The 13,415-nt window shown below is 36.1% G+C and overlaps 1 protein-coding gene across 4 annotated transcripts in view; it reads right to left on the minus strand.

Annotated features, from left to right (window-relative positions):
- The window catches only part of ATG7 (autophagy related 7), a 122,491-nt gene that overhangs the window by 33,789 nt on the left and 75,287 nt on the right, over positions 1-13,415 (minus strand). The window lies entirely within an intron of this gene.

A 13,415-nucleotide genomic window follows, 5' to 3' on the forward strand; every position in this document is an offset into this window, starting at 1 on the left:
TTATATATATACAATCCGATGCATTTGCAGGGTGCATAGGTGAAGAGATTAACTGAAAGCAGAATCTTAGTGCAACCATTTCATAGTTCTGAGAAATCTTGCATGGACATGTTTTTAAAAGATTAATAAAATCCAGCATTCCTTGTAATCTTGTTTATATTTTGTGGTATTATTTACATGCATGAAGTCTCCTGAATTTCAATTTCTACAGTCTTTTGAAAGCTGAAAGTATACTATAAATATCCATTTCCACATCTTGCTGTCTCCATTACAGGCACAAAGACAAGCACAAATTCTCTACTCTTAATATTTAATTAAACTTCAAATCTCCTTACCATTATGACAAGGCTTTTTATTTGAGAACTAAGCAAAACCAATTTTTTCCTTAAAACGCTAGATTAAAATCAAGTTGTTAGAGGTATAAACTGCTCTGAAAATAAAGTAAAAAAAAAAAAAGAAGGAAAAAAAAAGGACTTACATTTGTAAACTGATGGTTAGCAAGAAATCAGTGAATAATATTCAACATTCTGAAAAGCTACAGGGATGGCTCTGTTAATAAGGAATTGCTAACTTAAAATAACAACTGTGTTTATCCCGTCTAAGAATACTTAGACTTAACTTGGTTAACAGCCAGTCACACAGCAACAACCACCAAATATTCTATGTTGAGATATCAACAATATAGGTATGTTAACATTTCTATATAATTTTGAAACATATTTTTGTGTCTACTTCTAACAATGCTAAATACATGAATATTTTAATTGGTTGTAAAATTTGCATATATATTATAAAAAACATAACGCTGTTTTTGTGGGGAGCAAAAGAACTTCTGGTTTTAATTACTGTATCACAATTAAATTACCTAATGTACATAAGTTCTGCAAAGTCTTGGAAACAATAGTGGGTGGTGTTTCCTGGAATAGGGCAATATGTCTTATGACTGGGAAGGAACACACACCACCTCATTTTAATGTTAAGTTGCACAGTTCAATCCACACAGGCAAGAACTAAGATCAGGAAACAGAGGGACTTCTTGTCAGGGTAACTATTCAGAGAATGGAAAAGTTAATTTAGTAGCCCAAGGCAGATAGTTAAGAGTAGCTGAAGTCAATTATATTTGTTTCTACAAAATACTGTATCTATTGCTAGGTTAAGCAAGAGCACAGAAAACATAAATAACTGATTTTAACACCGGTTTTATGATTTACATATTTCAAGAGTACACAATGCAATACTGCAAGACATTGTGAAAATCAGTTTGGAAAATTAAGACTCTCTCACTATTTTACTTGATTATAAAAAAGTTACAATACTTAAATTGATGTAGGCATATGTACTGCATTTAGATACACAAACCGGGTATCAAATACAAGCCTGCCAAATAAACTGAAAGCCATTTCATACTGAGACACAAAAACCTAATGTGCTAGAACACATTATCTGTGCTTTTCTTTTACTCTTTTGTATATGATTTAAAAACCTACAGCTTAAACAAGACCTGCTATAGTTTACAACTAATTGTATTTTTTAAAGCTTCATTCTCAGTTAATTTAGAAAAACTAAGCTAATCAATATTCTATTATCAGCAGGCAGAGCTAGAACAGTTTTCATTTACTTATGTTGTGAGACTCAAAAATGTTCCCAAATCATTCATAAATTTGATTGTTCAACACTGCATAGGATCATACTAAACTTTCAAATAATGCTGTACATTAATCACTTTGAAGATAAATGTAAATTGTCACATTTTCAATCAGTACACCAACTAGTACCGTTAATTCAAAAGTTAATTCATTAGAACAGTCCACTTTCAAAACAGAAGTGTGTGTTATAAACTCCTGAGGTTTTTACTGCAGCTGTAGACGTTACATTACAAACTTTTTATCAGTTTCTCAACACAGAAAATAATTATTTGTTTTAAAGTGTATGACTTCTCTTGCACATGATTTGTATGAAAAACAGGTTATATAGATCACAATGGAGCTCACAAAATGATGCAACTACTGAGCTCACCAAACTGCTACCATTCAGTCAAGATACTCTCCTTGGTCTATCTTAAAAATCGCAGAAGTTGAGGTGGTTTTCAAACTGATCAAGGGAGGCTTGAACCTCATTACTCCATATGTAAGTCAACAGCAAAACTCCCTTTTGCTTCCTTGTAAAATTTTTCAACTTGTTCAAAACTGGTTTCGTATGTTTATTACTAAACATGCTTTCAACATAGTTTAGACTTGTTCAACACTGTTATAAGCTACATTGCGTCTAAAGGCAGAAAGTAACCTGTGAACACGGCCTCTAAATCCAACAATAATGTGGCCTAGCACAATTATTTTTAAGGTAAATTGTTGCAAAACCTAGGTTTACGGTACATAGTTATTAACTTAAATAAAAATTGATGACAAGTGTGAGAAGAAGGGTTATGGTCAGCTCTGCTTCCAAAAATTTAGGCACTGGGCAGTCTGATCATGCCCAAACATGCATTGGACTGAGGCTTAATATATTCTATTAAAGAGTAAATGCAAGAATTATAAAAATTCCTGGTCTCTTCCTAGCAGTAGAAACCACTAGAATTGGGACCATAAATTACTTCACCAGAGAGGAAGACAGAGATGGGAACAACATTGCTCAGTAGGATTTTTATTTATTTATTTATTTTTGTATTTGGAACAGCAATTATTTTCCAAAACTGCTTGTCTCGGTAAAACAGAAACAGCAGCTTTGCTACATGTGAAAAGTGTCTGTCAGACCAGAGATAGCTCTAATAATTATCAAGCTGAAGTTTAGCAAAAAAGTAAGTTGGGGTTTTTCTGCATGTGTCAACACAATCCCCAATTTCAAGAGTATTCATGAATAATTGATGCAGGTGACAATATTTGTCTTCTAACATAATGACCTGTATTTAAAAACAAGCAAGTTAGAAAGTTTCTGAATGTTTAGCCATCTGCAAAATTAGGTCTTGTTTCTACTGTAGCAAAATCATTTACCTTTCCCTGCCATCAACTCCATTCAAAACCATGATTTAAAGTTTTCAGATTATTTTTGTAAGAAAAGTATTAAAAAAATCATTAAGCAATACAATCAAGGGCAACTCATATTTCTGCTAACTAAAAAGTACGCCTAAATGCTTAAGCTCAATATGAGATTTTGGTGTAGTTCAAGTCTTGTGATTAAAACTTTCAGAAGTGCAAGCTTAGTAAAATACAAGAACTGAGCACAATGAGGGATTTACGCCTGGTATGTGTTTGTCTCCAAGAATTACTACACTTTTGCTTAGAATTATAGAAAAAATTAAGTTAGGGACACCTGGAGGTCATTTACTGTGACCCCCACACCAAGCAGGGTCAAGGCAAGCAGGCTCAGGCCTTGCCCAGTTAAAATCTGAGGATCTCCAAGAACAAAGATCCCTCAACCTCTTCCTGTCCCTGGTCCAGTATCTGACCACCCTCAGGATAAAAAAAAAAAAAAAAAAAAAAAAGACAACCAAAAAAACACCAACAAAAACCTGCTCAAAAAACCCACTGAAAAAGCACACAGTCTTTTTTCTTCACCAAATCAGAACCTCCCATGCTCCAGCTGTGCTGTCCCCATGTGCTTTCTGGAACAATCCGGCTCCGTTTTCCCTGTGCACTGCCCCCGGGTCCTTGAAGAGAGCAAGAAGCTGTTAACACCCCCCCCACCCCCCCCAAAGGAAGAGCACTGCTGTCAGGCAGGCAGACCTGCTGGAGCAGCAGAGCAGGCAGAACTGGCTCTCCTCCAGTCAATCCCACACAGCTCCCAGGCTCCTGAGCAGTCTATTGGCATCTGTGAAATAACAGAATCTCTCTTAGGGTCTCATTTACTCAAGTATCACTAAAACAATTTGCACGCAGCTGTAAAGGGAATGCACGTCATTTTAAAGTATCTCCTCAGCTCCGGACCACTGTCACCGTCTTCGCTCTCCAATGAACTATTCCCACTTATAAAGAACCGGTGGCAAGCTCTGCAACTCCTTTTGACACATCAAGAAACAAATCAAGGCTAAAAGCATGAACATTTACCCCTTGCATATAAATACCCAGATGTTAGCTGTAACACCACGCACCCTGGGGAGGCCTGTCAGTTGTCTACTTGACTACTGTGAAATTAAATACTGTACGTGTAAACTAACAGTAAATAACTAATGACTTTGTGTCCTCCTGTTTAAATTCACCCTTTTGCTTCCCCACATTTGACACTGTTGCATGCTTAGAAAGACAGAAATACTGTGCTGCAAATGCAGCACCCCCTAACAGGTTTGGGGGTTTATTTTTAAAAAAAAACATTAAAACAGACACAAGTGTGAAAATGTGGAATGTGATCACTTTTAAAACCAAACCTATTCATCAGGATTCTACGGCAAGTTCTCTCAGAATGAAGAGCTCTCTGCACTGGTAATTTAAAGTAAAAATCTTGCCACTTCTCCACATTCCTGTAGAACAGACCACAGTCAAGACTACTGCTCTGTAAAATTACAGATGTTTACAGCTAAAGGTTTTTTTTCTTCACAACAGCAGAATAATTTTTGTTCAGCTCCACTCAAAGGAAGCCTGTATCACTTAAAATCAGAGCTGTTTTGCAAAGTGTCCCTTTTCTTTAAGTTAACCTTGATCTTAATTAGAAACCAGGTTTCAATACCTATTCAAAGATGTGACTTCCCTATAAACAACACCATAGCGAACACTATAGTAAATGAAACAATGGACAGGTGTAATCTTACATTTTGACTAGGAGGAAAAATGCAGTCAAAACAAAGAGTTAAGAGTTTGTTTTATTTAGTTAAGACTAACAATTCCAAACAAGGGAAGACACACTCTCAATTTAAGATTATTTTCCTCCAAGCAGGAAAACAACAGTATCTTTAAAGCCAAATGACATTTGATGGATTGTTTTGCTCCAAATATTAAAATATCCAACACATTTATCAGGAATATCCCTGAAAAGACAACCTGCACACAGTAAAGACCTATTTCCTGATTGCTAAATAACTTTCTATTTAAGACAACTAAAACAAAGACAGCATGAAAGCATAAATACTTCCAAAATCCAGCAATTACTAAGCCTTTTCAAAGAAGTTTTTATCTCTTAATTTTCAAAACACCACATACAACAGAGGTTTGAGTTTCCATGTGCAAATATATTCCAATATACTAGACTTTGGTCAGCATCTTATATAATTCCAAGGTTTGTATTTGCACGCAGCCAGAGAAGTATCTCTGCAGCTGTCTGGATGCAAAATAAAAACCACCTCTTCAACAAAGAATTCCATTTTTATACCACGTTCACAAGGACCATACTACCCCTGCTACAATTCTGATTCACAGGCAATTAGCTAATTAACTAAAAAGCCAAAACAAACCAGAACAAGCCTTGATCACGTCCTGGCCATCTAGCATCGCACACCTAGAAACACATGGTGGAAAAGAAAGCGGAGGAGGGAGGGAAGCATTAGCTTTAAAATTTGCTTGGATGCCGATCTAACACCATGGCTTCTCTGGGAACACCACCCAGAAACATCTATGAACATTTTTCATAACTTAATGGCAAGTCTTGCAAATAAGTTTACTTTCCAGTTGTATGTCCTTACATGGTTCATTTTTTTAAATTGCTTTCTTATGACTCTTATGCGCCCATGAAAACGAAGACAAGCAAGCGCTACCGTTTCATCGGAGAGCTGGAAGACATCTGTGAAGGCAAGCCAAATCCCTCCTCTTTTCTCTCTTATTCAAGTATTTGATGAATAATAACATCAGCACTCAGAAAATGCTAAGTCCCTTATATCAACCAACCACTCAGAGGGCAAGATAACCTGCTGCTTTCAGGCTTAGTTTATTTGCCTAACATTTCTAAAGACTCAGAATACATTGTTTAAATCATGATACAACGCTCTACAAACATGAGGCCCTATCAGTTTGGCTGAAGTATTAACAACAAACTCTCCCTTCAAATAACAGCAGCCCTACGTATTAGCATAGTTTAGGAGCTAAGTGCATAGAAAAGCCACTGTCCCAATTTGTACTTAGTGTTATTTTTAACCCACAGTTCAAAATATCTGAAGATGACCATTTTAATACATTGGAATGAAATTTGACTGTTGAACAGAGAAAAATAGATTTAAGCCACTTCCAATACAACTTTTATATTTTTGATCTTTTAAATCCCTTCCTTAGCAAAAAAACATAAATACAAAGTTAATTTATTACCTACATCTTCATTGCCTAAGTTTCTTCTTTTCTCTGTCAGCTAAACGTGACAGAGCTCCAGAAGAAACATTATTAGTCAGTGGCCTAAAGGAGAAGGGGCAATACAGGGGTCCCATTTGCTGAAGGTGTAATTGTTTTTATTTATTTTCCCTCTCTCTGTGAAGAGGGGAATGTGAGAACACCATGAAACCAATTACACTTGAGACATGATAACTGATGAAGTGCCAAGAATAAGACAACGTAATCAGGAATCAAATTTTGTCATACCTGTGTACTTGTTTGTTAAGACAGAATTTATCTTATTTTCCCAAGAGAAGCTACTGAGGATAGCTGGGAAAATTCTCCTACACCAGCAAGAGCTTTCAAGAAGTGAATATGTGAGTTTCTGTCAAAATCCAATTACATTAATTATAAACTAATTTATAATCCAAAGTTGTTGACTGGCACTGAGTAACTTTAAGGAGTTTAAGATCTCAGAGATGATCACTGCATGTGAGAATTCTGAGAGATATTGAGAAATACGCCAGAGGCTTCGCTTCTCAAATTAATCCTTCATCTCCCAGAATACACAATAGTACTGTAAGCATTATATAAATACTTCAGATGTAATCTATTCTAATTCCCTTCCCATTTCAACAGAGAAGATCATATGGCGCTGTATTTTTTAAAGATATGCAGAAAAAAATTTGTATAGTTTTAAATTATTGAAAACACAGCCCTTAAAATGGGACAGTGACCTCACAGTAACTACACTAACTGTAACTTAATGACATAAAAGAGGAATACCACTAAATACTGTTAAATTCTAATTTAAACATTGGAATTTTAATACAAATACCTAAATTAAATAGAAATAACAGGAACAGGGAAACCTGTCTGCACTATCGAAAGAACTGCAGGAATAAATTAGCACTACAGTTAGAGCCACGAAAAGACTGTGCCTAAAAACCTGCCTTTATTATCAATGCACCACAACAGTAAAGCTTGAATGAACACTCTTCAGATAGCCATAGTCCCTCAGCAATTCCTTCTAAGAGAAAAGGGCTTGTGGTAAAAGGCTTTGTGCAAAAGACCCTCCAAAACAACACAATATTTGCATAGGAGTGACCTGAACATGATTTGATTAACAACAAGATCCCATATGTTAGTATGAAAACATTCCTGCTATTTGCTAAAATTATAGATTGACATACAGATTTCAGAACTAAAATGAACCAAAGTATTATTTAATTCACCATGATTTTTTGTTATGTTATTGTCAGAATGTAACTGCCCATGTCAAATGAAGTATGTATGCATTTATAATCAGGCACAGAAACAGGGCGATGATGCAAATAAACTCATTGGAATAATACATCTCTTTTTGCTGGACTATAGAAATAAATTGTAAAAGAATGCATGCCCAGCTAACAATACACAGTTTCGATGTCAGACATTTTTTGTTTGGTAACTGAAACTATCACAGAGGAAATAAAAATCTACATTCAGTTTTGCTTCACTTTTTTTTTTTTTTTAAACAAGGTTTTGCTTTATTTCTTGCCTTCCCCTTTCCCCCGTGCCATTAGCACGTTATGTGGTAACGTTCGATATCTGAAACAACTTGAGTGTCTTAAGTTATTCTGTGAAAGCAGTCAGGCAAATACATGACAAAAATATCTTCAACTGTATCCTCAAGTTATAATAGTCGGGGGAAAAAAAAAAATAGTTGATTTCAGCGTTGCAACAGTGCAGCAGTATCCTTGGAAACCATAGTGCAGCATCAAAGAACACTCCACATGACAGCAAAGAATCAGATAAACAACATGCACACAGGCCGAAGAGGTAAGAGCTGTAGTTCACTTTTTCACTTCAAATTGCCCTGCAATTATGTCATAACAGATCTACTATAATTAAGACTATAATAAATTAAATATATATAATTACATCTAGCTTTATATATATAAAAAGATAATAAATAAAAAAATATAAAAACTGTAAGAACACAGTTTTGGTATATGCTATATTAAAATCACTTGTAATGCAAAAATCCACTCACAGACATGGCACTGAGAATATTGATGCAGCCTTAATGAAAGTCAGCACAGAAGAGCAAGGCAGCTGCATTTAAACCAATGGCAAGTTACCATACTGCCGGTCAACAGTACATCATTATACCCATACCTACCATAACATCCTTTCCCTGAGAAAGTTGCTGGGTGTCAGATACATACTCTGAGTCATTTATGATTTGATTCAGTTTGTACTCAAAATAATCACAAATTTTCAGCGTGGGGTCAAATTCTTAATGAGGTTCAAAAAGATTAAAGAGCCCAGTCTTCAATCACACTAGGTCAACTATGTAAGACAAGGAAAATATTTTATTTTTCAAATCATAATCTACTGAAGAAAAGCTGAGAAGTATAAAAAGACGTATATACTAAGAGCACAACAACCCACCAGCAAGGTAAATGCAAATGATGAAATAAATCACCTTGTAGAAAATAATCTTCAAGGAAAAGCAAAGGCACTGATTTAAACCATTTCTGTTTGCTTTATTGCCTACAAGTAGTTCCTATGTAATAATCTTTACACACATAAACCAAGAAAAAATGAAAGCGAACTAAATTTAATTTTTTATATAATTCACAAAAATTACAAAAATTGGTAACATAAAATACATGTTAGTATTATTAAATATTCTAACTGGTTAAGCATATCAAGATGTGATGGCTGAGCTTTAGTGCCTTCCTGTTAACCTCCCTGTTAGCCAGGAGTGATTGTGTATGACTAGAATATTTGGAAAAATTCAGCATAACACCGTAAGATGCCTCACCTGTTTCTAACGTCTTCATCTCACCCTGGGAATTGCCGTTTTCCATTTCACTCCCAACTGTGTTGTCTGTTAGTCAAAATTTAAAAACTGAAAGCATTACGAAAGGAATTTTCCCAACCTGTGCTGAGGTAGACTGTCACTCCAATTTAATTGATACCTACCCGTTTTAAACGGCCTGTGCGTGGAACAAAGTGCTCTCATTAAATGCTCTCCCCATAACGTGAGCTCAAGAGCCCCCACACTTCGCAGGGGTGTGCTTTCAGAGCTGGCTAGCTGAGGGGCCTGTCACAACCTGGTTTCTTTCCCCAACACCCTCCCTTCTAACATACGTCTAGCAAGAGACTTGTCATCCTCTGAACTCTTTCTCTTAGGAGGCTTAACTCTATGGAATATGTACGGAGAAGAGGTTTTGGGGTTTCGTCTTTATCAGTTTGGTTGCATCCTAAGTCTTGTTTCAGAAATCCAGAATCCCAGTCCACCCTGTACAGAACATTAATGAACTGAAATCGAACGTCTGGTCCAAAGAGCTTTGCTAAGAGACATATAGACAAAAATTAGGAAGACATGAAAAACAGGTAATTTGCCCAGTGCTGTAGCACAGACTTTACCACTGAGCCCACTGCCTACACTTTTCTCTTGGAAAAAGTTAACTCACATGTCTTTACTGTGTATTTTAAGTACTGCTGTAAACAAAAGGAACCTCCCCCTGCCCTCCACTAATACCCCTTAAAACTACCACTAAGTGAAGAGGGTTAGGAAAGAGGAGAGAGGAGGTCTTGCCACCGTTACTTCAAATACCAAAGGCACGCTAATTCTCAGTTTACAAGAGTCCCAGCAGCCTTGCGTGGGCCACAGTGAAGCAAAGCCATGCCAATTTTAACTGAAACAGAACTACTTGTAGCCAGTTTTTCTCACAGTTGTAACGGGTAATGCTCTGGTTATTGACTAAGGTGTCATATAGGCAACTTCCCTTCTTCAAATCTAAATCCTTTACGGGTCTGACATGTGCGCTCAGCCACTTGGGATGAAAGCCTACTGTGAAGTTACACTGGAGTTCCAGCCGACTAACTTTAAATAAGAACCTTTCTACTCTCCTCCGTAAGAGGGAACTGATAAACATCTGGTCTTTGGAAATTACTTTGTGATGTTTGGATTTTCTACCAGCAAACTACTCTCACACACTGTGGTATATCACCACATGACACTGTACTTTTCCAAGAAAAACCTAGTAAAATGAAAATACTTCATTACCATGAACTCTTGTTTCTTAAAAGTTACATAATTACTCTGCAATCTCTTATAAGATCTTATTTATTTTAGTTTTAATTATTCACTTCAATGAAAGGATTATTTCATAAAATGAATCTTTTCACTTTAAAAAGTACAAGTCTTTTTTTTCTGCACTGTATATATTTTGTTTACCACTTGCCAAACTGTTATTTCACATATGTGAAAAGAAAGCTGGACTGAATACATATGAAATAAACCATTGGCAAAGGAAGTGCAAGGGCTTGCCATTGAGAAGATTAGATTCACAAGAAACGCCTTTTACTTTTTCCAAAATCAACACGCACATTAAAAAAACCAACAAACCAACTAGTAAAAAGAAAAAGCAAAGATCTTTATAAAAAGAGAAGGAATTTTTCAGGTAACTCTGAATTTCCAGGTTACTTAAATTAACCTCAAAAGACTTGCATGTTTCAATAGTATGTTCACTAGAACACTAAGGCTCACGACACCGAGTAAAGCAGAAAATTATTAAGCACCGGTTTTATTCAAGTCCATGTTCCCCACGTGTTTAGCAAGACTGAAAACTCTGATTACATCATCAATTCCAATTAGATTTTGTGAAAACAGCACTTAAATTCTGCAGCTTTCATTAATTTTTATTCCATCTTGCTCAGTCCATAGCCTTAAACATAATCTATTTCAGTCCATAAGGCACATTGTGTTTCCTTAATTTGAGAGATCAAGAGAAAGAATATATTAAAAAGCAAAGTTCTGGTATATACATACACTGTATGTATAATTGACTGCAGACTAAGGGTCAATTTCCAGGCAGGAACTGGTTGCACACGCAGTGTTTGCATCCCTCTAGTTCTCAGCTGTGATAGAAAATTGTTTTCAGCCAAACACAGACTTGTAAAATTTTAAATGAAATTATTTCATTAAGCAGCTTCATCTCACCAAACTGCACAGATTCAGTTCCCAGAAAAGTCTTCTAGGTGCAGATTTTCTAAACGGAATCTCAAAGATGGACCGTTAGCAGATAGGGCAGACACAAGTTAGGAGAAAAAAGTATTGCAAAGATGCTACATAACTTCACTGTTCTAAAGAAAGATTTTATAAAGTTTACTATAGTTATCAGTATATGCTTTAAATTATCAGTAACATACCACTATAAGAATCAGATTAAATTATACCATCAGCTATTTCATGCTATTCCTTGTTCATAACATTTCAACTATGCAGCTAAGTTTACATTTCTTTCAACTCTGCAACAGCCTAAACACAAAAGTAAATGAAACACACACCTATGAAATACTAGTTTCTAAAATAATTTTAAAGCCAGTAACGTTCTGAAAATTTTTCAAAGCTTTAACAGGTGAAAAAACAATGACAGTGAGATTGAACTCCCTGACAAAAACCATACAAGGGCAGAAACAAAACCTGGATAGGATTCAAGGATCCCCGATTGTTCCTTTTCTGCTTGAAATGCACATTCCTTTCTAAACCCAAAACAAAAATAAAAGATGTGAGAAGATTTATGACAAGTGAAGCTGTCCTTTTATCCCCATCACAACCACAAATTTTGGTTGAAACGTAGTTATGCAGAAAGTCACACTTCCACAACATAGCGCAAAATACTGTCAGATTAGAGTGTTTAAATGTCTTATTAGCAGAAATTGTTGTATTTCAACTGTTTTTCCTCACTCTTAGTAGCTCTCAGAAGATCCTAGCAGGTATAAACATGCTCTCTTTTAATTTTAACTGCTGTGACTGATTCCCAGTTTCAGCAAATTATAATCAAGTACCCATTGCGCATAACAATCATTTAATGGCCAAAAAACCATAATAAAGAAAGCTTTAATGAAGAAAGCTGGAAACTTGCCAGAATTTTATGGCAGTGCACTCCAAAAGAAAGAGTTACAATCTGTATTTAAGATTAAGAGAACCTTTTAATCCAGATGGCCAGAATTAAACAAGGCAATGCAGGGAAATTTTGATCAAAAGCTAGTACAACATGAAAGTACCAAAATTCCCCCAGTAAACCACTGCTAATTATTTCAAACAGAGGTTGCATGTTCATTTTGTATAGTGAAGAACTTTGAGGAAAATACAATATGAATGTGCTCCTTTCTCTGTGATATCTACTCACGTTATGACAAAAGTACGGACCACTTTAGCAGCAAGAAATCTGTTTTCACGTCATTTATGTGGGGAAATATTTGGACAGTTAAATAATAAAATTTTAAAGGAGTTTGCAAAATTAATGACAATTTTTTTCAGATTATTATACACATAGTTTTAAGATACAGCTGAGTAAACTACAGGTGCTGCAACAGAAACTTGAAAAGGTCCTTAGTTTCAGTATTGAGTTATTAATACGGACGACATCCAAGTTTCAGTTTGCTGTCTTCTCCTTTAAATTCACTTGGAACTGCTGACATGTGACTTTGTAATATTGGCTTTCCCCAACTCATCTCCCAGTCAGCAACAGAGGATGTGGGATTTCCTATTTCGCATAAGCCCCACTGTGAAGGTCCTGCTCATCGTCACAGATTTGTCACCAGATGGGTGCGAACAGGTCGCTCACTGTATGGCTCCTGACAGCGTCACCCTCGATGAGCTGGGATCGTATCATCTGGTATCGAGGGTATTTATAGCCAGTAAACTGTTGCATATTTCTAAATCCCTTAAAAAGTAAAAATACGGGGGGGGTGGGGGTGGGGGGGGGGGTGGGGGTGGGGGGGTGGTTAAATAGAGCAATATAGCAGTAAGAGATTTTGGTTTTTAATGACCCTTTTTCTGCTTCTGTGAGGTTTATACAAACACCAGGGCGAAAATTCGCATAGGAGAGGATTTCTCAGCTCCTCTATAATAAAAAAATTCTTATCTTCTGCAGGTCTTTTTACGCTCATGAAATAAAACCCCTGTAATATCCATTAATGAATAAGAAATCACAGAGCCGAGTCAAGCCTGAACTTCCACAAAACCAGCAACATTTCACTCTCCTAAAAACACCTAAGAAGAACCCACTTTGTACGCCGACCTATTCTTACTCTGACATTTACGCTCATTTTTCGTTCTGTGGAGGCCAAACCAGTGCTGAATCAGGACACAAATCGCTCTGTCACAGACAGGAGTCAGGAACACCGATT

The sequence above is a fragment of the Falco naumanni genome, chromosome 4, assembly GCF_017639655.2.
Source record: "Falco naumanni isolate bFalNau1 chromosome 4, bFalNau1.pat, whole genome shotgun sequence".
In the NCBI taxonomy this organism is placed as follows: Eukaryota; Metazoa; Chordata; class Aves; order Falconiformes; family Falconidae; genus Falco; species Falco naumanni.